At 31.6% G+C, this 12303-nt stretch overlaps 1 long non-coding RNA gene across 1 annotated transcript; it reads right to left on the bottom strand.

The window, feature by feature from the left end:
* Nucleotides 1–6377: 6377 nt before the first annotated feature.
* On the bottom strand, nucleotides 6378–7587 carry LOC135122251 (uncharacterized). The gene is made up of 7 exons (XR_010279304.1): nucleotides 7479–7587; nucleotides 7313–7423; nucleotides 7005–7062; nucleotides 6884–6951; nucleotides 6735–6824; nucleotides 6559–6669; nucleotides 6378–6510 (listed from the first exon to the last, which is right to left on the bottom strand). It is a non-coding gene; the product is annotated as an uncharacterized LOC135122251 (long non-coding RNA).
* Nucleotides 7588–12303: the final 4716 nt, after the last annotated feature.

Here is a 12303-nt window from a genome sequence, read left to right as displayed (position 1 = left end):
AACTATTGGTAGGTAGTTAAAAATTGCTATATCCTAGGCAATAAGTTACGCGGCGATTCTCTCTAAGCGAAGGTTTTATTCTACAGTTGGTGTAGAAAAATTGTCTTTCAAAATACTGTTAAATCTTAAAGTTGTACTGAGTAGCAATATATGTAACAGTAAATATTATACAGAAAAAATTATACATTTTTTAAGGTTCTGAATATTACTGTTGTAATCTATGGGTAACAGGTAGCCAAGTCACCTATAAGATTGGACGCACCTTGCATTTTAGTAAAATTTTTCGCCCCATCTTTTGTCTATAAGGCTTAGACCAACTGATCATTGTTGTCACTTTTAAAAGTTCCGTTTACTTACACGTAATTAACGAAACTTTAGCTTTGAACTTTAATTGAGATCTGGACTAATTAACAAGAAAAAAGGTTACAACAGGGACTCTTTTTTTAAGTAAAACCATATACAAGTCGTTCTTGACATTGTGTAACTTAAATTAAGGATTTTGTTGCTTGCTCAACTTAACAGTTGTGTTATTTTACTACCTCTTATAAAAATAAAATTAAGGATTAAGAGGCCGCTTAATTATATAAAAAATTATTGCTTCTAAAGTGAATTTGTTATAGAACTTTTAAAGTTATATCAGTAAAGAAGAAAAACCCGATAATTATTACTATACCAAATAAGGGATTAAGTAATTATAAAGGATAAATTCTTACTAGGAAAAAAATAAATGTGCAAAAAAAACAAAAAGGCGAGGTGTTTCTTAGCCCTTAAGCATTATGATATAAGTTAAACAGGGAGAACATCTTTCACTTGAATAGTTTATTTCTCGTAGCAAAACAATTATAATTCATCAGTAGTGGAATATACAAGCGCTTTACCTCACTTGACTATTTTTTGGTTAGTTTCGTGTAAAAGCTTTTAAAGGTGTAGTAGCGCCTGTATCGTCTACTACGAAACAAGGGGTGAAGCAAATATCCTCTGAGGTTAGCGCTCATACTATTAAAATTTCTAACGGGGTGCCCGGTTTATATATCTACGTGTGTATAATAGGCTTTTCCATGTATAGCACTTGGTCACAAGCTACTCATTCTTTACTTTTAATAGGAAAAGTTATTTATTTTATTATTTTTTGCTTTTATTTTGTTAAGCAGTCAAATTATAAATTTGACCCAAAATAAAAGAGGCAAGTAATTTTGTTGTCCTAGCTTAATTTATATCTACAAGTCTTCCTTCTCTAAATTAAAAAAATACGTTTTAACATATCCTTTTGTGTGCTGATAAATTATTGTTTCCTTTAATAGTGTTGAAGTTTTTGTTTTGCACCAAGACAAGAGTTTAAAACTGTAACCCCTACATCGCCCATAAAGGTGATATCGGGTGGAATTACTTATTAATCGATAACAAAGGAAATATCAGTTGTTATATTTATAACCGCTTTTAAAATTTATATATTATTGCATTGCTATTATAATAGTGAATCATCACGCTTACTGTTAGCAGTATAAACTACTGGTTTTTAGTCACTAACATGCATTTTTTTAGTGGGCCTTAATTTCACAATTCCGCTGTAAGTTGCGACTGTAGGCTAATTATGGCCCATTGGGCTAGCACTCAAAGGGAATACTAGGATTTAGCTTGAAACAAACAAAACTGGCTTCACGTTTTATACCTGGACGGTCTGACCACATTTATACCTTTTGCATACATGGAATACCAAAGGCAGGAACAAATGTATAAATATATATATGATAAAATTTATATAAATAAAAGACAGTATTGAAGGCTGTCCCTTTTTACCATAACACACCACTCAAAAAAAGAGAGCAGCAATTTAATCCCATCCCACTTTTTATTCAAAGCACTAGCTTACTACAGGCGTGATTTAGAATCAGTTCCTGCTAAGTATACCCCCCTTTGTTAATTAAGGCGCGGATCCGGCCAGGATTTCCTTAACGATTCGTTGTCCTATCAACGGGAACGGATGCGCTCTATCCCCGTCCTAGTCCTCGCCGTGGGCACTAATGCTATTAACAAAAAAGTATCGCGAGGAATTTTCTGACTTGGCTTGCTACAAATCTTGGTCTACTGTAAGGTTTCCGAGTATTTATCGAGACAGTAGTATTAAAAAAGACTCGAAATTGTGCTGGCTTCACATTAGCATGTTAGCTGACTTTGGAGCTTTGTTTCAAATGCATTTTTGGGTGTGTTTCCAGTGTTTTTTATATGAAACTTGGTTCTCAATGCTTGGACGTACAACTGTCAATGCAGTAGAGTTATGGTTTACACTAATTGGTTCTAAGGCGCGCTAATGTTCTTACACAAAAGAACATAGAAAGAGCTTTTATAAACTTTGCTATATAAATATCGAAAGTAGGGGGGGTGGTTATGCAGTTTACTTTGTCATTTATGAAGCTGGGTAATGTAAGGTGAACTTTCTTTCGTGTGGAACATTAAAATTAATTAAGCTCTTTTGGTTCATGTAGCAACTTACTTTTTACAATGATCTAGCATGCGCCCCAGCTTTATTTTCATTAGTCAGAATTTATTTTAGTTAAGGCGTCTTCTCATATAAAGTAAGAGCCTGTCCTATTTATTTGTATTAAGACGCCTTTCACTTAGTTCTTTAATATGCTTTTTCTTCTACTGTGCCCAGTTTCCAAACTCTATTATTATATCAAGCTCTTGTTTATATAATCTTTTCTCGACTGTGCACAGCTTTAATTTAGTTGTATATACACCAAGTTTTACCAGTTTTACTTTTTTTGTTTCTTCTATATTATAAAATCTTATCCTTAAAAAAGTTCAATTGAGGGCACTTACTATCTTTAAAGAACCTTACGATTTTAAGATCGTAACGCTTTTTAAGAATTTAAGGAACAGTTGAAGTGCCTTTTACGAAAGGAGCTGAATTTGAACTGCAAGATAACGAGGTGTTGTCCGCCCATTAATCCATTAAAACATTTATAAAGGTAATAATATCTCAGATAGATGAACAAAAAAATTGAAAAAAGAAAAAATCTTCGAGGATTTGCAGCTGTTATGCATTCTTTTGGAAGATTTCCTTTAAAGAAGAAAAAATTTGCTTTTAGATGCGAGGTAAAGAAAGCTATTCATTTTAACTATTTTAAGACTAATTTATTAGCTTGTTTAGTACTGATAACTTGAAAGGTTTTCAAGCTTGAGATCTATTACTTCTCCCTTAACCATTCATAATAGCCGTATTTGGTTGCAAAAGTTTATAACACCTGCTTTTTCTCACTTTTATTAACGTCGGTTTTGTTACATAACTTGCTTAAACGTTTCTTTTTATTTATTTTACCATGTTTTCGGAAATACCTTAGGTCATTTCCTGAAGACCTTTATTGAATCAAGATGCAATTTAATAATTATCTATAAATGCTTAATAAATTTTCAACCATAGTGCTGAAAAAATTTATCAAGTAAGTTTTAACTTAGTAATATTTATTTATAAATATGATGCTTTAAGCTAAGTTATTTAAGAGTAGAGGATATTCAGTTTAACAGCTTATTTGCTCTGTTACCGTTTTAGTATATGTGCTGTACAAAGCAAAATTTAAGATTAGTTAGATCCTATAAATCTTTATATCAATAATACTGTTGGTAAGGCTTGAATACCGAGACGCTCTGAATGGTAGTTAATTTAATAATAACATGCCCGGTCGAGAAGTTTTTTAAACTTGCGCGAGCTTAGCTGCGCTAATAAACTTTTTCCATCAGTTGAGAGGTTAGCAACGATTAGAATCAAAGATCGTAGAGGTGTACTAATACCCAATCTTTACTTGAGGGATCGGAGCACTATTTAACACTAGCATACCAAAGTTAGATTATATAGCCTAATTTAAGAGGAAAGCATATCATAGTAGCTAAGACAAAAACTGAGAATGATTAAAATGATAATATTTATTTACTCTCTCTACGGTGAAATTCCGGTAAATGGTAAAAATTATAATATAGCTAAAAATAAAAAAAAAATACTATGTTTGACGCTTCGTTATTTCCGTTGGTTTGCACTTTTAGAAACTAATGCTCTTAAAATTGGTAAAAAATTATTGTTTTTTGGACCGTGCATCAAGATGATTCATTTCCTAACACCACCTGAAAGCGAAGATTCCGTTTTTTAGATTTGGTTTTTAGAATTTGCGAAAAACACTCTAGAAACGCTAATTATCAAGGATGATTTAACCAGAATAAAGTTTAATGCAGATTAAATGTTACCATTTTTATTTCTCAATCCCAGTTAATGAGGAGCTAACAGCTACAGAAATTAATTACTTAAGTCTGCATTTTACGTTTGCCTTTTGTACAATGGTTACCAACCCAGTTTCCAAATTAGTAAACTATAAAGAGTCATCACTTTATTTAAACTATATTAATTCTCAAAGAGCTTGCTTCATATGAAGTTGAACAATTGATGTTATAACTTAGAGTCGAGAAGCTTTGCCTATACAGGTATTAGAATAGATGACATCTGTAAATTAACAAATAAAAGTGGAATCATTCTACTAATTAGTAGTTGATAGTTATTATCAAAATTCACAGGGTCGCTTGGGAATTATTTAAAGATCTGCAACTATCTTAGCTAAAAAGCCAAGTATCTTTATTTTCAATAGTCGGTATTTTTTGAATTTTAGCGCATTTGGTTTTTTTAAAAAATGTCTCTAGTAAATTATTTTGGATGAGTAATAATACTTGATCCTTATTTGTTTTTAACATTGACAAGAAAGTTCAAAGAGGTGTTGGGTTTTAAAAACTTTGGTAGCTAGCGCTGACGGGCTTCCTTATAACACTTCAGCATCTTAAACCGACAATCTCCACGACTTCCGAGCAACTAGGTAGAGTAATCTTGCATGTTCAGATATAACAGTAGCAACCTCGACTTTATAAACTTTCTAACTTTCTTCCTGGGCTTAATTTCAATAGTACTGAAGGCATACAAAGCGGTAGTAATAGTAGAAATTGGAATAGAAACCTAAAGAAAAACTTCTTTGGAAAAACAGTGAAAATTGACTGCTTCTATTTATGTATTCTTGCTCCTGTTTAGTAGAATATCAATAAAAGTATTAGCAGGATTACAAAAGCAGATCTCTTTATTTAGCCGTTTTATAAAGCCTTGCAAGGTCACAGTTTAAACAACTAATCAATTCAAGAGGCTGGCAATAACTCGTTGATGATGGTGGCTACTGATAAATTGTTGTTGTCTTCTTAAACTCTTTTCCTCTATTTGCGAGGGAGAAATAAACTATCTTCAGAAAGTTGAATAGCGTGCCAGGTTATATATATATCAACGCACGCCGTTTTTTTGGTGGTGGGATCTCAGGGAGTCGTCGAACTCATTAATTTATTACTGTGCTTTTAAGTCTTTAATAATTCTATATAATAATTTTTTATTTTCTGAAATATACTTTTATACTATATTGGACAATTTATATTATTAATACATTAGTTTTAAGACTTAAGGCTAGTATAATTTGCAGTTGTAAGATTTTGATAAAATATAGGTGCCTTAAGGTAAACACTTTAATTAGACTTACAGTCCTCGAAGCTACTCGTAAACACCCTTTTTCTGTAATCAGCAATAATAATATATATTCTTTTTTACTATGAAATCCAGGAGACTTTAGGAACAACAATTTCCAGTTATGATAGTATTTCTAGGTATTTCCAGATTTCCTTAGTTAATTAGTTTCCTTTGGATAGTTGTAATTTAGGTTTAACATATTGTTAAAATTTTCTTATTTAGTTAAGTGTTTACTCCTACATATTAAAGGCTTTACATTACAACAATTATAACGTCCATAAACTAAAGTAGCACTTAGTGGAGGACGAAAGCGTTTGGAGCAAGGTCTCCTGATTGAGTGATGTTTACCTATGGTTATTGCTTTCCTTCCAAGGTCGTCCGCGTCTGTCCTCGAGACTTCCGTACAACTTTGTACGCTCTGCATGTTCGAAACGATTCCTGTTCCGTCCCCAGGGACATGTTAGTAAGAGCGGCTAAAAAAAATCAGTTATATCTAAAATTCGCGCCTTGCTTCATGAAGTCATTTATGGCCTTTCATTTAAACGCATTATACCAATCTACTCGCGTTGAAGACCCTTTTGACTGGCTACCGAGTGATCCACAAAATATATATTGGAGGTAATTACTAATTTCTTTTCCACTAAGTCATACCGTTTATATTTCGTATGTCAAGGCCTATACTACAATTATTCATATAGTCACTAAACTTGCCTGCTACTATCTTCTATTCTTTTAAAAAAAAAATTGTGTAAAATTTTTTAACAACTTTATATAATAAGGATTATCAATTTTTCTTATAATATAAAAGTTCGTTTGTCTGAAATGTTGAGAGCGTTTTTATTTAGTTTGCCTTAAGCTTCAACATTCACCAAGTAATTGTTTCTTATTTTAACTCATGCAAACATTTTTCTAATATATATATTATCTTTCAAAAACCGGGCATAGCAATCTTGATACATAGCTTCATACACCTTGTAAACATTAGTGTAATGATAGTTGCGTGATATAAAAAAGTAAACCTCTTGCTGTAGCTTATCAAAAATATTTTCTAAATTGGAAGAGGGAACCCGTAGCGATTTCTTTAAGGATACTTCACTTATATTAATAAAAAACATTTTCATGCAATCGTGCTATATCGTTAACAGTCTCAATAACATTCGTTGTTATATTAAATAGTCATGAGAGAATAATTAACCTTACAAAAGAAACTTTTGACTTTAGTACTTTTTCCACATAATCCAGACACGTTTATAAAGTAATAGAGATCTATTATAACCATTCTTTTCTACAAATATTAGTTGCCAGACAGGATTTTATAAGCTCAAGGGTGTATATAAAAAAAACCAAAAAACCAGAAACATTGACCTCTTGAAAACTATTTGGGATTATAAAGCGTTCTATTATACGTAAGGCTATAACATCTAAAATATCATTATATATTATAGCTGTGAAAATAAATCGTTACCTAGAGCTAACTTTTTTTTAGTTGAGCTGGTGTTATACTTGCGATATTTCTCGACTGCCTATTAGTTGAGTATTCAATAAGAAAGTCGAACTCCAATATATAATAGAAAGTTTGCAATATAACTGTATAACAATATTTGTTTTGACTTATGAGTTTTATTATTATAAAATCAGCTCATAAAGTTAAAAACTTATATTATTTACTAAAACAGTTTATTAGTTTAAAGCTGGAATAAAAACAAGTATGAAATCTATAATAATATTATTACAAGGTATATGTTACATTAAATAAGAGATTAATAACTTAACTTTATAAAACAAGTAATTTTCCTCACTGTGTTGAGATTTCAAATATTTTACAAATACTTTTTTGTATTTTTTGTTTATTAATATTCTTTTGAAATTATCTTCTTTAGGCACCTGCACGCTCATTACTTAAAAACTAGTGTTTATTATCGCATATTTATATAATAACTTTGCTGTGGACAGCATTGCTAATTGCCTGGTGGCAATTAACCATCCTTTCTGCTTTGTTGATTTTTGCCCTCGGTCCGCGCAGTATGATACGTACTAACTATAGGGCCTACGCCACTGAAATGGAGGTAGGAAAGAAGCAGCAACGCTCATCGTATTGTATACACCCTCACCCAGACAATAAGCGTGAGATACAAGCATTTATACGCTAATCTCAAAAGCGCCAAAATGCTCTGGTATTTATAATTGCCATCATTGGGTATAATAATCACTACAAGGGCATAGGTCCTCAAAACGCGCATGTGTCTTGTTACTATACAGTTTTGCAAATTTTGCGGAGCGCTCGCCCCATTTTAAACACGGGGAACACGGCCACTGTAATGATGCCACCAATAATTCCGCGGAGTTAACTAGAACATAACGAATATCGCTCCATTAGTTTACTTTTTTTTTTCAGTGGGGGCTAAACTGTAAAAGCTATTTACAACACTGGCTGGGGCTTGTGGTTACCCACGAAGCGCATTAATAATTTGAATCTCGAAGAGACCATTTAAAGACCCCTATTAACTTTTAAGATGTATGAAACCTAAGCACAAAAATTATAGGCCTTTCAAAATTAATTATTTAGATTTATTTAAAGTGTGAGAGATATTTAATATCTTATATGACCCGAGATAAATTCACATGGAAAAAAAAATTCTTTCTAAAAGCCAAAGTATTTCCCTCTGGACGCAATGCCTAACCATATTTGGAAAATACTTTGTCAAAGAGGGGATAGAATGATGAAAATAAAAAAAAATAGCACATTTTAGCTAAGTGCTAAGCTAATCGTCGACGTCATTAACGAGAATGAATGCGCTTTGACTTACGGCTGAATAGTAACCATTTAAAAAAGGAAGTAGCAGCGAATAATAGGGGTGACAATAGTATATACGATATTAACATAGTTAATTAGTAGTACTGCACTATAGTCGTGTTCACACCTTTCCTAAACGATCTAAGAATTGTTTTACCTACGCGCATTTGGTGTTCCAACGGAAGTAATATTTTAAAAGGCAGCCTTTTAAAATTGTTATGGTAACTGCTGCCCTTGGTAAGCACTATAAAGTACCCGATTATGTTTTAAAATGATGCGCAAAAATGTGATTGGAAGAACAAAAAATACTGGAAAGATTTAAAGGTAAAGATAAAGGTAAAGGTAGAAGAAACGATCGTTATGTTAGTTAGCGAAGAATGTGGAACTAAATTATAATAGAAATAGAGTTAAGAAGATGACCACTAAAAAGAAGCGGGCTGAGATCGCAGAACAAAAGTTGAGAACAACAGCTTAAATACGTAAAGATGCACTTTATAGAAATATCTGTTTCCTCGGAGAGGAAGACGCTTAACGTATATATATGCAAAGAAGGGGAGAAAGTAAAAAATTGCGTACTCATCATAATAAATAAGGTGAATATTAAATCAGGGGCACTTGAGGGCGTATACGAAATCTAAACCCCCAATTTATTATAATATTATAATGGCCAAACTGGTGAGGGATAGGACAGCGTTGAAATGGGAGAAATGATTCGGTTGTGTTAATAGTAAGAGAAATCGAGGGGCTGCATGTGCATATACACAATATGACCCATGCATGCTCGGCTATTGGTGCCCTTAGAGAGCCCAGTAATATTAAATTAATTTTTAGTGCTTTAAGCTCTCCGACATCATTAATATATTGTGTTATATCTACAATATATCTAATTACTATATTATATAATGTATCGTTTTATAGTTATTTTTTAAGAATTCCGGCCTGTAAAATCAACAGTTGTTAAAAAGCTAGTAAGCAGTGTATGCATGGGCTGCAATTATACAAGCGCAGCCCTCGACCTCATACTGCAAACACTAAATACTTTAACGTAATATAATTACGTGGTCGAAGAACTGAAAGCACTGTAAAATTTTATTTGACAATATTGACTCTCTAGCAGCGTCAAGTCAACCTTACAGAAATAAGAACAAGAGGTTAAAAAAATTTTGCAGCATATGCGTGGGCTACATTTATATAGAGCACGTGCAGTACTCAATTCCTTATACGTAAACCAAGGAATATATTTTGTTCCCTCGAGAGCGTACGCTCGTGTGCAATAGGAATTGCACGCACGGAGCGTGTTACCCAATAGTCTTAAATTGTTTAAATAAATAATTATCGTGTTTCAAATCTTTACTAATTCTGGATTATAATATCTTACAGTCTGGAATATACTGTGCACTAATTATATAAGTTATTACTTTTTGGGACTTTTCGTTATACTTCTTTACGAGACTCCTTCTAATGCCGATTAACAACTCGTATATATAATGCTCTATAATGTATAATTTGGTAATTAACTCAACGCTAATAAATTGAAATAACCTATATTAGCATTTTTGGGTAGAGTAAGCATTCCAGGACGGAGATATTTTTTGTAATTGGACTAGGTCTTAAGTAGCTTCATTTTATCTTTGAGAAGCTATAAAACTGTACTTGTTATAGATAAGATCTCTTACAGCACTAGAGATGGCAAATTGTAGTTGACTACAGGGCTACCTCTAGTAAATTCAATTATCGATTTTACCTACAAGCTCTTGCAAATAAATATTATAAGCAAGGAATAAAATAAGACAATTCTGGATAAATTTATTTATGGTTACAACAGATTTTAAAAAAGTTTGTTAAAGAAAGCAAGCCAATTAAGTCAAATAACCTATTGAGCTTAATATTCATTAGTGTAAATTGATTGATGAGATAACATTATTAAATAAAATAAGGATTCTATAAAACATAATGAAGAAAAGGAGGAAGAAAGTAAGAAAGGTAATGTAATATATTTCTGGGACAATATTAAGCATATTAAAGATAATTGACTTGGTCCAGCTATAATGGAACCGGTTTGTAAAAGTACGGGAAAGCGGGAAGCTATTAGTTAATATACAAAGAAGTACTTCTAAAACGCCATAGAGTTTAATTAAAAAGCCCCTAGTAACGAATATGATTCAAGTTATACCAGTTAGAAAAATTTTGTAAACAAAATTCTTGTTAGCGAATAATTATAATAAAAATGACATAAGCGAATTAGAAAAGTGCGTTTGTTTAGCGGACGAGTGAACGCGTTGGAATAGATATTTAGAACAAAACCAGATTTTTTGACTAACGAAAGGGTTTTGAATTATTAAATATCCTTTAAAGATACCTTCTTCTTTTGTATATTGTTATATATACTTATAAATTAACTTCGAATAAGGTAAGATATCAGAATCTAAATAAACTGGAGGGCTGTCTGTATTTTTAGAGTTGTTTATCGCATACAAGTAATAAGATGACCTATGCAATGTAAAGTTATTCTAATTCTCTTACTAGCCCGTTAAGTTAACAGGTTTTTTGGGGAAAATTATAAGCTATCAGATAAATAGTTACAGTTTTCCAATTTTTAATTAGTTCTTTATTACATCAATTTGGCCTATAATGTTATGCCCATTTATTTAACACTCGGTACTAGACCCTTCTATTTCTAAGTCCTTTCCCCTCATTAATTAGTCCGCTTAATTATTTATTACATTACCCACATATGGACTTGGTGAGCTACAGGAAAGCTTAAGTTTCGTTTATTCTCTTTATGGTCAGGTATCGTCCCCTGTTCTGTTCCTCTCCTTGTTCTTGACCCTTGACCTTATTCTGGTTCTGTTTCTTTTTTTTTTTGGTTTATTCTTTACTTATCCAAATATTTCAAATAAACATATAATCTTACTAATTATTATACTTACTTCTCGTCGCGCAGTTCCCTTTCATCTTTACAGAATTAACTTTCTTCAGAGTCGTTACATTTTAATTATACCACATTATTTTATTAGCTATTGTAAGCTATTTAGTTCTTAAATTTTTGGACCTAGATAAAAAGTAGATACTTAAAAAAAATAAATAAATCAATGCCAAAATGATTATATTAGTAGTAGCATTACAGTTAATAATCTTTACATATTATCAAATTCACGCTATTCGATGGTTTGATTTAACCTTCCAAAAAATTTAAAAGAGTGGATTAAAAGTTACTTATTTTCTATTTCAATTAGTTATATATCATTCTTTGGTAACAATGACGTCATAATTATAATACTTTTAACGAACAGGAAATTTCTTGGTTTTTCCTCTTAAATATAATGTATTTCAGTTGACCACGTTTGAATCCTACCCAAGCCCCTAAACTGTGGCTAGTAAAACTATATAAAAATTTTGAGGGTGAGGTTATACTGAATACAAACACTATCTGCGTCTTAATAGGTCATGATTTAAAATAGTCTTAGTCAATTAAAAAAACGTAATGGATTCACACCGAACAAAACAAAATTATTTAACCCAATCGCAGAAGGTCTCTCAGACCTCCTGGCATTTTAAATTTTTTAATTTTATATTAAATAAAAAATAGCTTTAATTTTTTGAACAATTGTTGTTTTTTATTGAGATATTAGGAACAGATCACATTTAGGCTTCCATCAAATATATCAGAATGCAACGAATACATCCCATGACGTAGTCTTACAATTTTAATTTTTTTTTCAAATGTTGTAAGTTAAACGCCATATTTTACTGCTGAAAAAATAATGAAGTTCATTTAATGTAAGAAAAAATAAAAATATCAAAAACATTTTGTTTAGAGGGGCATCTCACTTGACTAAATATTACTTATTTTTTAGCAGCAATCGTTACAAAGATCAAAGGAATGTTTAAACACAAGTATATTTCTATTTTGCGCAATAATATCTTGTTTTTTGCTGTTTACCCTTACACTTAGAACAGTTTCCTCTAT

The sequence above is a fragment of the Zophobas morio genome, unplaced genomic scaffold, assembly GCF_036711695.1.
Source record: "Zophobas morio isolate AGI-343-1 ecotype UQ-CSIRO unplaced genomic scaffold, CSIRO_AGI_Zmor_V1 ptg001037l, whole genome shotgun sequence".
In the NCBI taxonomy this organism is placed as follows: Eukaryota; Metazoa; Arthropoda; class Insecta; order Coleoptera; family Tenebrionidae; genus Zophobas; species Zophobas morio.
The sequence above is the reverse complement of the archived record's forward strand: the minus strand, read 5'-3'. Positions and strand labels throughout refer to the sequence as shown.